This window comes from Aegilops tauschii, chromosome 5, assembly GCF_002575655.3.
Source record: "Aegilops tauschii subsp. strangulata cultivar AL8/78 chromosome 5, Aet v6.0, whole genome shotgun sequence".
Classification (NCBI taxonomy): Eukaryota; Viridiplantae; Streptophyta; class Magnoliopsida; order Poales; family Poaceae; genus Aegilops; species Aegilops tauschii.
This window is the reverse complement of record NC_053039.3, coordinates 112,450,430-112,462,809: the sequence shown is the minus strand read 5'-3', so window position 1 is coordinate 112,462,809 and position 12,380 is coordinate 112,450,430.

Here is a 12,380-nt window from a genome sequence, read left to right as displayed (position 1 = left end):
TTCGAACGACGTGTTTCCCCTGATGAAGGGCGAGAGATACTCAATGAGATTCACTCTAGTGATTATGGTCACCATGTCGGCTCACGATCCCTTGTGGCAAAGGCTTTCCTTAATGGTTTTTTCTGGCTCGCGGTGCATGGAAATGCTGAGGAAATAGTACGCAAGTGTGATGGTTGCGAGAAGTTTGCACGCCAAGCTCATGTGTCGGCTCAAGAGCTTTGGATGATTCCCATCACTTGGCCTTTTGCAGTACGGGGGCTTGATATGGTTGGTCCGTTTAAATGGTCCAAGGACAAGAAAACTCACCTTTTGTTGATGTTGATAAATTCACCAAGTGGGTCGAAGCAGAGCTAGTCAGCAATTGTGATGCAGCAACGGGGGTCAAGTTCGTGAAAAAGTTGATTTTTTGCTTTGGTTATCCGCACAGCCACATCACTCATAATGGCAGTAATTTGTCCAAAGGGGCTATGAAGAAGTTCTATCAGCAAGAGCACATCCAGTTTGATGTAGCCTCAGTGGCACACCCTCTTGAGCACACTCCAGGTTGTTGGGTTGAGGAGCTCCCTTCTGTCCTTTGGAGCATACGGACAACCCCCAACAGATCAACCGGTTATACACTAATACGTCTCCAGCGTATCTATAATTTTTTATTGTTACATGCTATTATATTATCCATTTGGATGTTTTATATGCATTATTATGCTATTTTATATCATTTTTGGGACTAACCTATTAACCTAGTGCCCAATGCCATTGTTGTTTTTTCATTGTTTTTGCCTTTACAGAAAATCAATACCAAGCGGAGTCCAAATGGAACGAAACTTTTTGACGATTTTTTTGGCCAATAAAACACCCAGGAAGCTTCGGGAGGAGGCCAGAAGAGCTACGAGGTGGCCACAATGTCACAGCCTGATTTTTGGCCCTTTCTTTTTCATTTGATTTTTTGAGGTTTTTGCTTGAGTTTTCTTTCTCCGTGGCTTTGTGGTCTGGAATCTGAAGAAGATGACTCTTCTTTGCTTCCAGAGTGGCTTGTCAACCTCAAATCCTTCCCTAGACCTTTCCATTTCCACCTTGGACCAAATCCTAATATTCTTTTTATTGGGAATATTCCTTTTTCTGTTAAACGAATGACCCTAATTGCCCTAGGTTGTGAAGCAACCTATATTTCTGTCAATCCTAAAATTCCCAAATAATTCTCGTAAATTGTTTGGGTCATATCTTCCTCAAATATGGCAAATTATTTCATTTGCCATGTTTATCATCATGCTCAAATAATTTATTTCCTATTCCGCCCTAAATGGCACATTGTGAAGCAAGTGCTATTTTACTTTGCCCAATTGACCTCAAACTTCTTGGACACCTTTTCATGTCCAAATAATTGGCCTGTGACAAAATTCAACTTTATTTTCCTAGCCAAGCTTCCTTAGTGATTTTTCAAAGTTCCTGCTTGAGGGAAGCCTTTGTGAAGGAAGTGCTAGCTAGGGTTATCCAAATAAGTTGAAATTTTTCACACTCCTTCATGTGCTCATATAATTACCCTCCTCCAATTTTCAGCCCTATCCTATGTTCTATGTGAGCACAGGACCAAATCTTTGTTTCTGGCAATATTTTCAGGTTGTGAAGCAAGTATATTTTAAATTGCTTCATTAATTATGAAAAATTACCAGATCATGCTCCTACCCATATAACATATCTCCACCAAATTTGGGATCACTTGCTTAAGCAGTTTGATCACCAAAATTATTTCTAGTTTCTGGTCAGTGGAAATGCTTGTGAAGGAAGTACCATTTTGGTTTATCCAATTGGTATGAAACCTTTTGTAGCATCTTCATATGACCAAATAACTCAGCCTTGCCCAAGTTGAGCTCAAGTTGATACTCCATGTGAGAGCATCATCATGATCTTCATTCTGGACCAGATTACTTAGTTGTAAAGCAACTATATTATTTAGTGGTCCAAATCCCTCCAAACTTCACAGGATTCTTGTCCTTCCTATCATAAACACACCAGACAACCCATTTGGCTATAATACCTTTCCTGTTGATCAGCAGTGCTCGTCCAAATCTGATACAGCAAACTTGTACCGATGCCACACTCCTCTCCTTGGCTCCTTCTCATTATATTTTACTTCTAAGATGCCTTGGGGATCAAGGACTAGCCTCCAGACAAACTTTGCCAGCCCATGGCAGCTTCTCCTTGCCGGTCACAGTGGTGACCACCGTGTTGGCATATCATCCGCGCGCTCCAGCGCCTCTGTCTTCTTCTCCCTCTCTGTGCGCTGGTTCCCTTGGAGCCTAACCATGTCCAGCGTGCTCCCCGAGCCGTCGCTGTCCCTCTGGAGCTCTTGCCCTCTCCTTTTGCTTCCCCGGTGACCCGTCCCCGTCGAGAAACAGAGCGCGTCCATGGGCGCACAGTGCCGACAAGGCATTAATGGCATCGTGGCTTCTTCCCTCTCTTGTCCCCGAGCCCCTCTCGTCTCCGTGACCCTCGTCCACTTCCCCCTCGTCGTCGTTCGAGCTTGGCCGCGAGCACACGCGTCCGCGGTGCCGGACACGCGTCCGCAGTGGCAACCGAGCTCGAACCGCCTTGACATGGCTATATAAGCCAGCCCCGACCCCTCCCGAGCACACCACGCACCTCACCTCACTCCCAGAGCCCTGCCTAGCCTCTGTCTCGAGCTCAAGAAGCTCTCCTGCCCTCCCTCTGTCGCCATGGTCGCCGCCTCGGTCCTCCTAAATTGGAGCTACCCGAGCCCCTCCTCCACTTCTAGCCACCACCTCTAGCCCCTCCGATCTCCGGCGACCCTCCTCAGACCCTCTTCCCCTCACCGGAGCCACTATGGCCAGAACCCCATCTCCACCTGAAGCCCTCCTCCGCCGCAGCCCTCACCGCCATCGTTTCGGTCCTTCTCGGGGCCCGTGCACCCCAGGAATGGATGCTCCGCTCTTCCCCAAGCTCACCAGTGTGCCGAGAGCCGCGAGAGGTGGCCGGAGCCGGCCGGACGGCCGCCCGTAGCGCCGTTCCTCCCCTACATCGGGCGCGAGCGGAAGGAAGAAGGCGTTGACCCCCAGCCAGGCGGGCCCCAGCCCCGCAGACCCCACCTGTCGGCCTCCGACCCGTTGACCTGGTGGCCGACGTGGATAAGTGACGGGCCCCACTGCCCATGGGACCCGCACGTCAGCGAGATAAGCCTGGCCCCGCCACTGCCACATCAGCTAAGTGGAAGCGTAGTTTCCAGAAGACGTTTTTGAATTCGGAAAGCGTATTCTGTGTTAACTGCGGCTGAAAGTGCGCTTTCCTTTATAGGAAACGTATTCACTCGAATACGCTTTCAGTTTTTCTGTCCAGGCCCTGTTTGAAAATATTTTTCTTGCACATAGGTCCCTGGCAGAAAACTCCTCCTAACTTTTTATCCGTAAATCCGATCGAGGTGAATCCAACGCCCACGTCTTCGTCTCGTCGAGCCCGTTCTGTTCCCACCATTTTCACTATGTTTCAACATTCTGAAAATGACCATTTTGCCCTTGCCCTAATCAGCCCCCTCCGAGAGAGTACCCTTTCCGGCGATTCCTTCCGCGGTCATTCCGCACTTCTTCCCGGAGCCTTCTCCATCCCCAAGCAAGACACAACCACCATTTGCATGATAGCCATGCAGAAGCATTGGTTTTAAACTTGAATATTTAATAACTGTCTGTTTGTTTTGCTACTGTTGTCGGTATTTCGGTTATGCTTATGGATCGGTGTTTACCGTCATGCTATGTTTTCTTGCGCTCTGTTATTATGCTATTCATGCTAGTATTACTTTCTTATGGACCATGTTTGGTAGTAGTAGTACATGTTGGCAATGGTCTTCGGTGCATGACTATCGTCTGTTCCGAGTACCGCCGTTATGCATGTTTCTTTACATCCAGTTGATTAAATACTTGCATGGTAATTTTATCGTTATTGCATGGTATTTATTGTTGATGCTAGTGTCATGTCATGCTATGAGTAGTGTGCTAGTTGTGATATTCATGCTTGTCAGTATGCCATGCTCATCTGGATAAATGGTTAAATGTTGTTGCTATGCTCGTGGATTATGATGCACCTCCATGCTTATGTTTGATATCATGTTCATGCATTGTAGTTGTATCATGTTATTTTGTCATGGATTAGCATATTGCATTCAAGTTTAACCGGATTAAATTGAACTTGAACAACTGTTGGCTGAGTCATGGTGCCACCATATCGAGCTGACCAGTGCAACCACGTTTGCCTTATGGGAAGGCCCTAACTGGGTCTATTGTCATGCCTCTCGCCGGTGCCTCCCGCAAGGGAAGGTTATGCGCGGGCGCTACCTTGGCCGGGTAGGACGGCATAAGCCTTGTGTGCCCATGTTTGGTTTTGAGCTCATGTCCCCGTTTGGGACCGTTTTGCCACGACAGTGGTCGTTGGTGCCTTTGGTAGGCACGGGGCCACCCAGGACTTAGCCCAAAGGGGAGTTGGTCAGAGTGGCCGGGAGAGTGTCATGGCAGTAGATCGGTTTTGTCGGAACGCCGTGTCCGCACGTATGGGAGTGCGAGACCATGGGTTCCGTGGTGTGGGTACAGTGTGCTAACCTCTGCAGAGTGTGTGTTTAACCTATCGATAGCCACGCCCGCGGATATGGGTCCAGTTCGTGTCGGTCACACTATGGGTCAACAGTAATAATAATAATGTGCTTAATAACAACCCCGGTTCGATGATGAAAGAAGTTGGTTGATATTTATGTGATCGTGAGAGGATCATTGTGGTATTGTGAATACCAACTTGTTGGATATTTGGGGATGTTATGCAAGAGTCAAGGGTAAAGATCAAGCTCCTTGTGGTCATAAATGATTACTACGGTATTGTTAATACCAAGCTTGATTGGATCCTGAGACGATTGTGAGATATCCATGATGGTAAGTGATACAGGTGATGGTTACGAGGTAACCCGAACAGAGTAAGTTGGTGCATGATAGTTTCATCATGTTGCATGCTAGTATCATCATGTTCATATGTTTATGCCATGCTCGTATTGTTCTAGCTATATCATCTTGTTCATGCTATGATTGATCTGATAGTATCATGTTAATCCGTGTTAACCTATAATTGCCATGCTATTGTTTGTCTTGATTGCTTTGGTTCTTGTGAGCTTGCAAGTACATTCAATGTACTGACCTGGCGTGTCATGCCAGTTTGCAGGTCATGCCGGATATGATTGCTTGTTTGTCGTGGATCCCTTGTTTGCGCGCTAGGATAAGCGTTCCAGCCAGAGTCCCAGCGGAGTGGGGTTCATCACCGTCATCATTGTTCCGCTGCCAGTAGTCATACCATTGTGTCGTGTTGTTCTGCTGCTTGCATAGAGCAACCGTGGCAGGCGTAGCGTCGCTGCGCCGATGTAATCCCCTTGTAACCCAATAGATTGCAATAAAGAGCTGATTTGTTCTATGCTAAGCAGTGCCGTACTCCAGAAGACTTCTCCTCGATCTCTGTGCTGGAATACGGGGCGTTTCGGTTTCTCTGAGCCGGGGTGCCACACACAAGCTCATAGGGCGCGCCCTAGGGGGGGCGCCCCCCAGGCTTGTGGGCCTCCTGTGCCTCCTCTAACCCTAATTCTTCTTCTATAAATACCCAAATATTCCCCAAGGACCAGGGGGCACACCAAAAATACTTTTCCGCCGCCGCAAGCTTTTGTTCTCATGAGATCCCATCTTGGGGCCTTCTCCGACACTCCGTCGGAGGGGGACTCGATCACGGAGGGCTTCTACATCAACCTTGCTGCCCCTCCGATGATGTGTGAGTAGTTTACCAAGGACCTATGGGTCCATAGCTAGTAGCTAGATGGCTTCTTCTCTCTCTTTGATCTTCAATACAATGTTCTCCTCGATGTTCTTGGAGATTTATTCGATGTAATCTTCTTTTGCGGTGCATTTGTTGAGATCCGATGAATTGTGGGTTTATGTTTAGATTATCTATGAATATTATTTGAGTCTTCTCTGAACTCTTTTATGCATTATTTATATAGCTTTGTATTTCTCTCCAATATATTGATTTGGTTTGGCCAACTAGATTAATTTTTCTTGCAATGGGAGAGGTTGTAATGGGTTCAATCTTGTGGTGCTCAATCCCAGTGACAGAAAAGAATGACACTCTCTGTAATTAACATGATCCTTCCGTTCAACATTCGATGAACTTTTCATAATTAGCGTGATCCTCCTGTTGAAAAAATAATACTTTTCATTATTGTACTGATCCTACTGTCAAACGCTAGATAATGCTTTTCATAATTAACATGATTATCCCGTCTAAATAATGATACTCTTCATAATTAATGTGATCGTGCAGTCCAAAAAATGATATTCTTCATAATTAATGTGATCCTCTCATCTAACGCTCGATTATACTTTCCAGATTAAATGGACATAGTCTGGCTAATTAACACGCATAATTAACTGGTATGGCTAATTAATTGCATGCAATTGTGGGCAAGGCAGGAATTGGACAAGAGATAACTGAGATGATTTTTAGGCATTAGTGAGTGAGTGCAAAACCAAACCAATCGACATACCAACTCCCTTTATGAGTAGAGATTAGTTTCGAAGAGAAGAAGGCACTCCCTTGGAGCAGGGAGAGTGAGGGGTTTGCAATCCGTGGATGTCATCGCCGCTAAACCCCTCCGCCGCCATCGCCCATCTCCACTCCTCCCGTCTATCGTTTTCATCCTTGGTAGGCCGACGCGAGAATCACTCAACATCGTTCGCCGTCGAGATCACCACCGACACGGTCGACGTGCAAGGCAGGTCCATAGGCCGGGGAAAAAGGGCAACCACCCTGGGCCCTGAGAGCAACAGGGACCCAAACTACTAAATTATGGAAGTAATGACCATAGTATTATACATTATGTCTGAAAGATTATTGAATACCTAAGAAGATTCAATTTTCATGGGAGAAAATTCACACCACACTAATAGTGTATATAATCTCGAAGCAAATTCACACGTCATGCATGTCAATAATGAAATATATGTTAAGTAGATTTCTGTATTCAAATTAATGCACAACCTTTTATTTTATAAGCTAGTGGGAGCTTTGGTATACACCAAATTAAACTAGTTACATTCTAGAGGAGCTTATCAAATATCAAATCATATCTGTACAAAAGTAGAGTCTGCAATTTTCTATGTTCTTCGATGATTACAATAAATGTGTTATTTGAAGTACAAGTACAAATCATGCACATGTTGCCAATTTGTTAATGAACCCAAGTTGCAAGAGACAATTGGCATACTCCAAAAGTTTATATAAGCTTACCTAACAATACACTAGAAACCACTATTAATATTTTGTTGGATTGTATGCTTTACAAATCTCTATCATGATATTTAATGCTATTAATATATACGAACACACACGCATGGAAATGTATATTTATACACTATATAGTTAATAGAATTATTATCTTTAATAATTCAAAGAGAAATTTTTATATTATACAATTTAAATTTAAGAGAAGCGAAATTTTAATGGTATACATTTAAGCTGCATATAAAACAGAGAACACTATAAGTATTATTTGGCGAATTTTTTATGTTGTTGACTATGCTAACTAAGTAATATAAAAGTAAACTAATTAAAGCTATAGTATTATACAACCAGTTTAAATAAGTACAAAATTTTATTATAAAGATATGAATTTGACACACCGGGTCTTCGCCGCGTGAGTATCTACGACCCCATCCCTTGTTCCCATCCAAAAGGCTGCTGTGAGAAGCTACAACTACTTGAGTAAGGATGAGATTGAGAAGAGGCAGAGGCAACAACGCAATATGGTAGAGGTGGCAGTCATGTACCGGTCCATTGTACTTCTCATCTTCATTGTTGTGCTCTTCTACTATGAATACAAACGGCTGATAATCTTGATCTCTGAGATTGTTGTGGTCTCTTGCCTTTTTCTTTATCTCTGGTCCTCTCACATTATACAGTTTTGGTTAGACCATCCAGTGACCGAGGATGCCTCATCGGTCGTGTTTATTTGGTGCTTAGTGCTTTGCCTGCTAGGGTTTCTAGTAGGAGTGATGATCGGTCCAGTTGCTGTTATGGTCATCACAAGTTTGGCTACAATATGTATGTCAACATTTTTGTGCTAAGTCTTCGTGAGTATTTACATACAAGACCACTGTGTTGTCTCAGTGAGGGAGAAGACAGTTCTCGCAATGTCGTGGCTTGAGGGGAGATCAGTTTCTCGCCGAGAAGTTGGAGTTGCCAAGCCAGTCAAGAAACCATGGAGATAGGTGAAATATGCAATCCTACCACTATAGTCTTTGAAGTTGGAGTTTCGATGTGGTTCAACATTTTGTCTTGGTAATAAATTAAACACAGCATAGGAACCACTTTTGTGATTTGTTAAAATGAGAATATAAGCTCCAAATGTGCCTACATATGAATTGTGTGGGCACAAAAATATTAGTAGAATTTGTCATACCAATCTTTTTATATAGATGCTAGTCCATATACCATCTGGCCTAATGTTGTAGGATAGTGTAGCAAGTACCCTGAACAGCATGAGATGAGAAAAAAGCACTGGAAAAAAAAGCAATGCTATAGCGTATAGAGAATTACCTCGCTAAATAAATCAGTATATAATGCCTCGCTAATAGCGTAATTTAAGAGACGACGCTATTTTCTATAGCGTGCTATCTTTTCCTGGAAAAAGTCTCTAACACTATAATTTCGGCACAACATGGTTGTTCTATATAGCTAGGTTATGTCAATTTTAGATTCCTGGGTTATTCTGCAAGAAGGAATTAAAAGATAGGAACATTTCTATATTTTTTTCCTAATTTCTGTCCGACCTCATCTTTATTCTTAAAAAACAGTGCTCAACGTTGCCCCTCTTCGGTTGGAAGCCCTTATGAAAATACCCTTCTGTGTCATTCACGTTCGATCAAAGGACTTTGACCGTCGATGAGCTGTTCTTTGGACATTTGTTCCCCTTGCTGCATATGTCACTTACACGTGAGGCCTACCTTGTAAAAAGAAAAGGAAATCTCTCTCTCTCTTCCCCTCTCTCTTACAGATGGACCCGGGACCCCCAACCCAAAAAAAATCTCTCTCACACTAGCTCTCTCTCCCCCTGACATGTGGGCCACTGGACCCACGGCCAGGGTCAAAATTGGTCCACGCATGCCCGTGTGAGGCTTGCGCGGCTCGGCCGGTGGTCGTCGCCGGCGAGGAGCATCGCACCTGAGGGTGAGGTACATGGGGGCGTGCTCAGGGCGGTCTGGCGTCGGGGTTGGATGTGGTGATCGAGGTGGATGGATGTGGTGACGCTCGAAGACGACCTGGTCGTCATCAATGGCGGACGCCGGTGCGGCTGCTCGCGGAGTGGTGGCTCTGGGACGCGAGGATACTCACGGGTGCACCAGGAGATTCCGGGGATCAATATAGAGCAACAGAGCCTGAGGGAATCCGGCGGCGTCCACTGCTGGAGGAGATCAACAGCGGCAGCGCGACATCGGAGTCGGGGAAGACCGGAAATGATCCGTTGCTATGGCGTGACTCATTCTAATTTCTCCCATGGGGAGATGAGGTGGAGATCGTTGGAGCTAGTAGACATGTTTTCGAGGCTCGGGGATACCGTTGGTAGCGCGTGCGAGACACTGTTTCGGCGACGGCATGAACCGGGCGCTTTTGTCGTTCTTTGGTGACGCCAAGAGAGAGGGGGAGGGAGGCCATGGCGTAACGACGGCCGTGAAAGCGTGGGCGAGTGGAGGTTGTCGAGTCCTCGAGCAGAGAGAGGAAGGGAATCGGCGGTGGGGCTTCTCGGCGGAAGGCCGGAAGGGTCTTCCCGGCGGCGGCCGGGCTTCCCAACGGGCTACCTACAGGCGGGAGATGGGGGAAGGCAGGGCTACGGGTGGGTGGTATGGCTGTGCAGGAGGGGGCAGGAGCTCGCCGGAGGGAACAGGAGAGAGATAGAAAGGAGAGAGAGAGAGAGTTTTTCTGTTGGGTCCCATGTGTAAGTGGTAGAGGTGGGAGAGAGTTTTTTCTTTTTTTTCTCTTCTTTGGGTGGGTCCCACATGTAAGTGGCATATGCAGCGAGGGGTACAAATGTCCAGAGAACTGCTCATTAACGGTCAAAGGCCATTGACCGGACGGAAATGGCACGGAAGGGTATTTTCATAAGGGATTATAACTGAAGAGGGGCAAAATTGAGCATTGTTTTTTTAGGAGTAAAGATGAGGTCGGGCAGGAAATAGGGAGGGAATGGAAATGTCCCTAAACAATAAGACTCACAAATCACTTGACCGAATAATTCGGTTTTTTTTCTAGATTTTGTTTCCATTTCCACTTACATATGTTTGAAATGAATTGGGAAAATAGGAGCCATGTTCTGTTAATACATGGGAGTATCAGTGTATAACCCTTTTTGGCCATGATAGCATACATGTGCTATTCTTGTTCAGTTCTGCAAGTGAATCTCCAGTGACGAGCAATCTGAATATCAAGGTATAAATGTAAGTACCGAACATGAAATGGATATTTTAAATTGAAAATAGGAGAGATGTTATAGTGAAAAGCTTGCAAGTATGGTGGAAGTTTATCCACTTCAAGCAGTCTTTCAGATAGTTATACAATCTGTACTTGGTGAGAAGTTTGACTGGAAGAGGCAAGATTGGACAACAAGTTTTCTGAAGACATGAGGGGAGGGGTGACACGTGAGGCGCCGCTGCCGCCCGGTCAGGACCGCACCACTGGCCGGCGCATCGGCGGGAGATTCCGGGCCCTCGCAGATAGGTCTGCATCTGAAGACGAGGAGGAGGAGGATGCTGGCTCCATCGCCAGTTCTCCGGCAGTGGCCTCGGCGACTCCTTCGGATGCGCTTTGTGAATAACTAGCGGTGGGATATGTAACGAACCAGAGAGGAGAGGGATCGGAATCGGAGGTGGGTGAGGTTGAGAGACGAGGAGGAGGAGGAGACTTGGGGGAGAAGAAGCTCGATTGCACATCAATGATTAGGTGAGGATACAGACTTTTCCACACGCATACCCTCGCTGCCACAGGTGGCCAGCTTTAAACCCAACGCGCGCGCACACACACACACACCACCTGCAGGTGGGGCACATTTGCAGGCATGCCAAGTGTGGCAAGGTGTGACATTCTCCCTCCCTTAAGATTGTGCTCCATCTTGAGTACTTGCGTCGCTGTCTTCCCAGATTGGCGCCGCCGGAAAACGTTGCTGTAGAATCTCGTAATCCTCCCATGTCATCGCCGGATGGGAGTTGTCGGCCCACTGTACCTTGATCTGAACAATTGATGTGTTGCCATGCTTCATCATGGGCCGATCCAGACTGCACGTGGGTTCTTTGTCGCGGTGGATAGATCTGGGACCTGGGGCAGCTCCGCGTACACCGGCGTGAACGGCTTCAACTGGGACACGTGAAAGACGGGGTGCACGCAGCTGGACTCCGGCAGGCCGAGCTTGTACGTCAGGGGTCCGATCTTCTTGACGATGGTGTATGGCCCAAAGAACTTGAATGCGAGCTTGGCGCAGGGTCGACTGACAATAGATTGATGGACGTAAGGTTGGAGCTTCAGAAGTACTTGTTCGCCCACCTGGAATTGGTGCTCCGTGCGGTTGCGGTCGGCTTGTTTCTTGAAGCGCCGTTGGGCGCGCTCCAACTGTGCTCGAATGTGTGGTGCGCTCCACCCAGTTCATGTCCTTGCCGGTGGGTGAGTCATAAGGGCCACACCGTCATCGCACCCAGGTTGTCATCCTTGCCGTAAAGTGCCTTGAATGGAGTACAATTGAGCGATGAGTGGAAGGTCGAGTTGTACCAGAATTCGGCCATGGGAAGCCAGCAAAGCCACTTGCGTGGCGCGTCCTGCACCGTGCATCGAAGATACATCTCCATGCACTGGTTGGCGCATTCGCTCTGGTCGTCCGTCTGCGGATGATATGCCGTGGAGTAGAGCAGTTTCGTGCCGGTGCCGGCGAGCAGTTCCCGCCAGAGATTGCTGGTGAACATCTTGTCGTGATTGGAGATGATCTATGCCGGAATGCTATGGAGCTTGACCACATTGTCCCAAAATGCACGTGCCACTTGCGTCGCGTGGAAGGGGTGGCGCAGAGGGATGAAATGGGAGAACTTGGTGCAGCGGTCCACCACAACCATGATCGCGTCGAAGCCCTCGGATGATGGCAGTCCCTCCACGAAATCCATTGTGAGGTCCTCCCATGGCACTGTCGGAATTGGTAGGGGTGTCAGGAGCCCCGCCGGCTTGGAGTGCTCGTGCTTGGCCTGCTGACAGGTCGAGCACTGCTGCACAAACTCCTCGACATTGCGCTTGAGGCCGCGCCAGTCGAAGTGCTTGCGCAC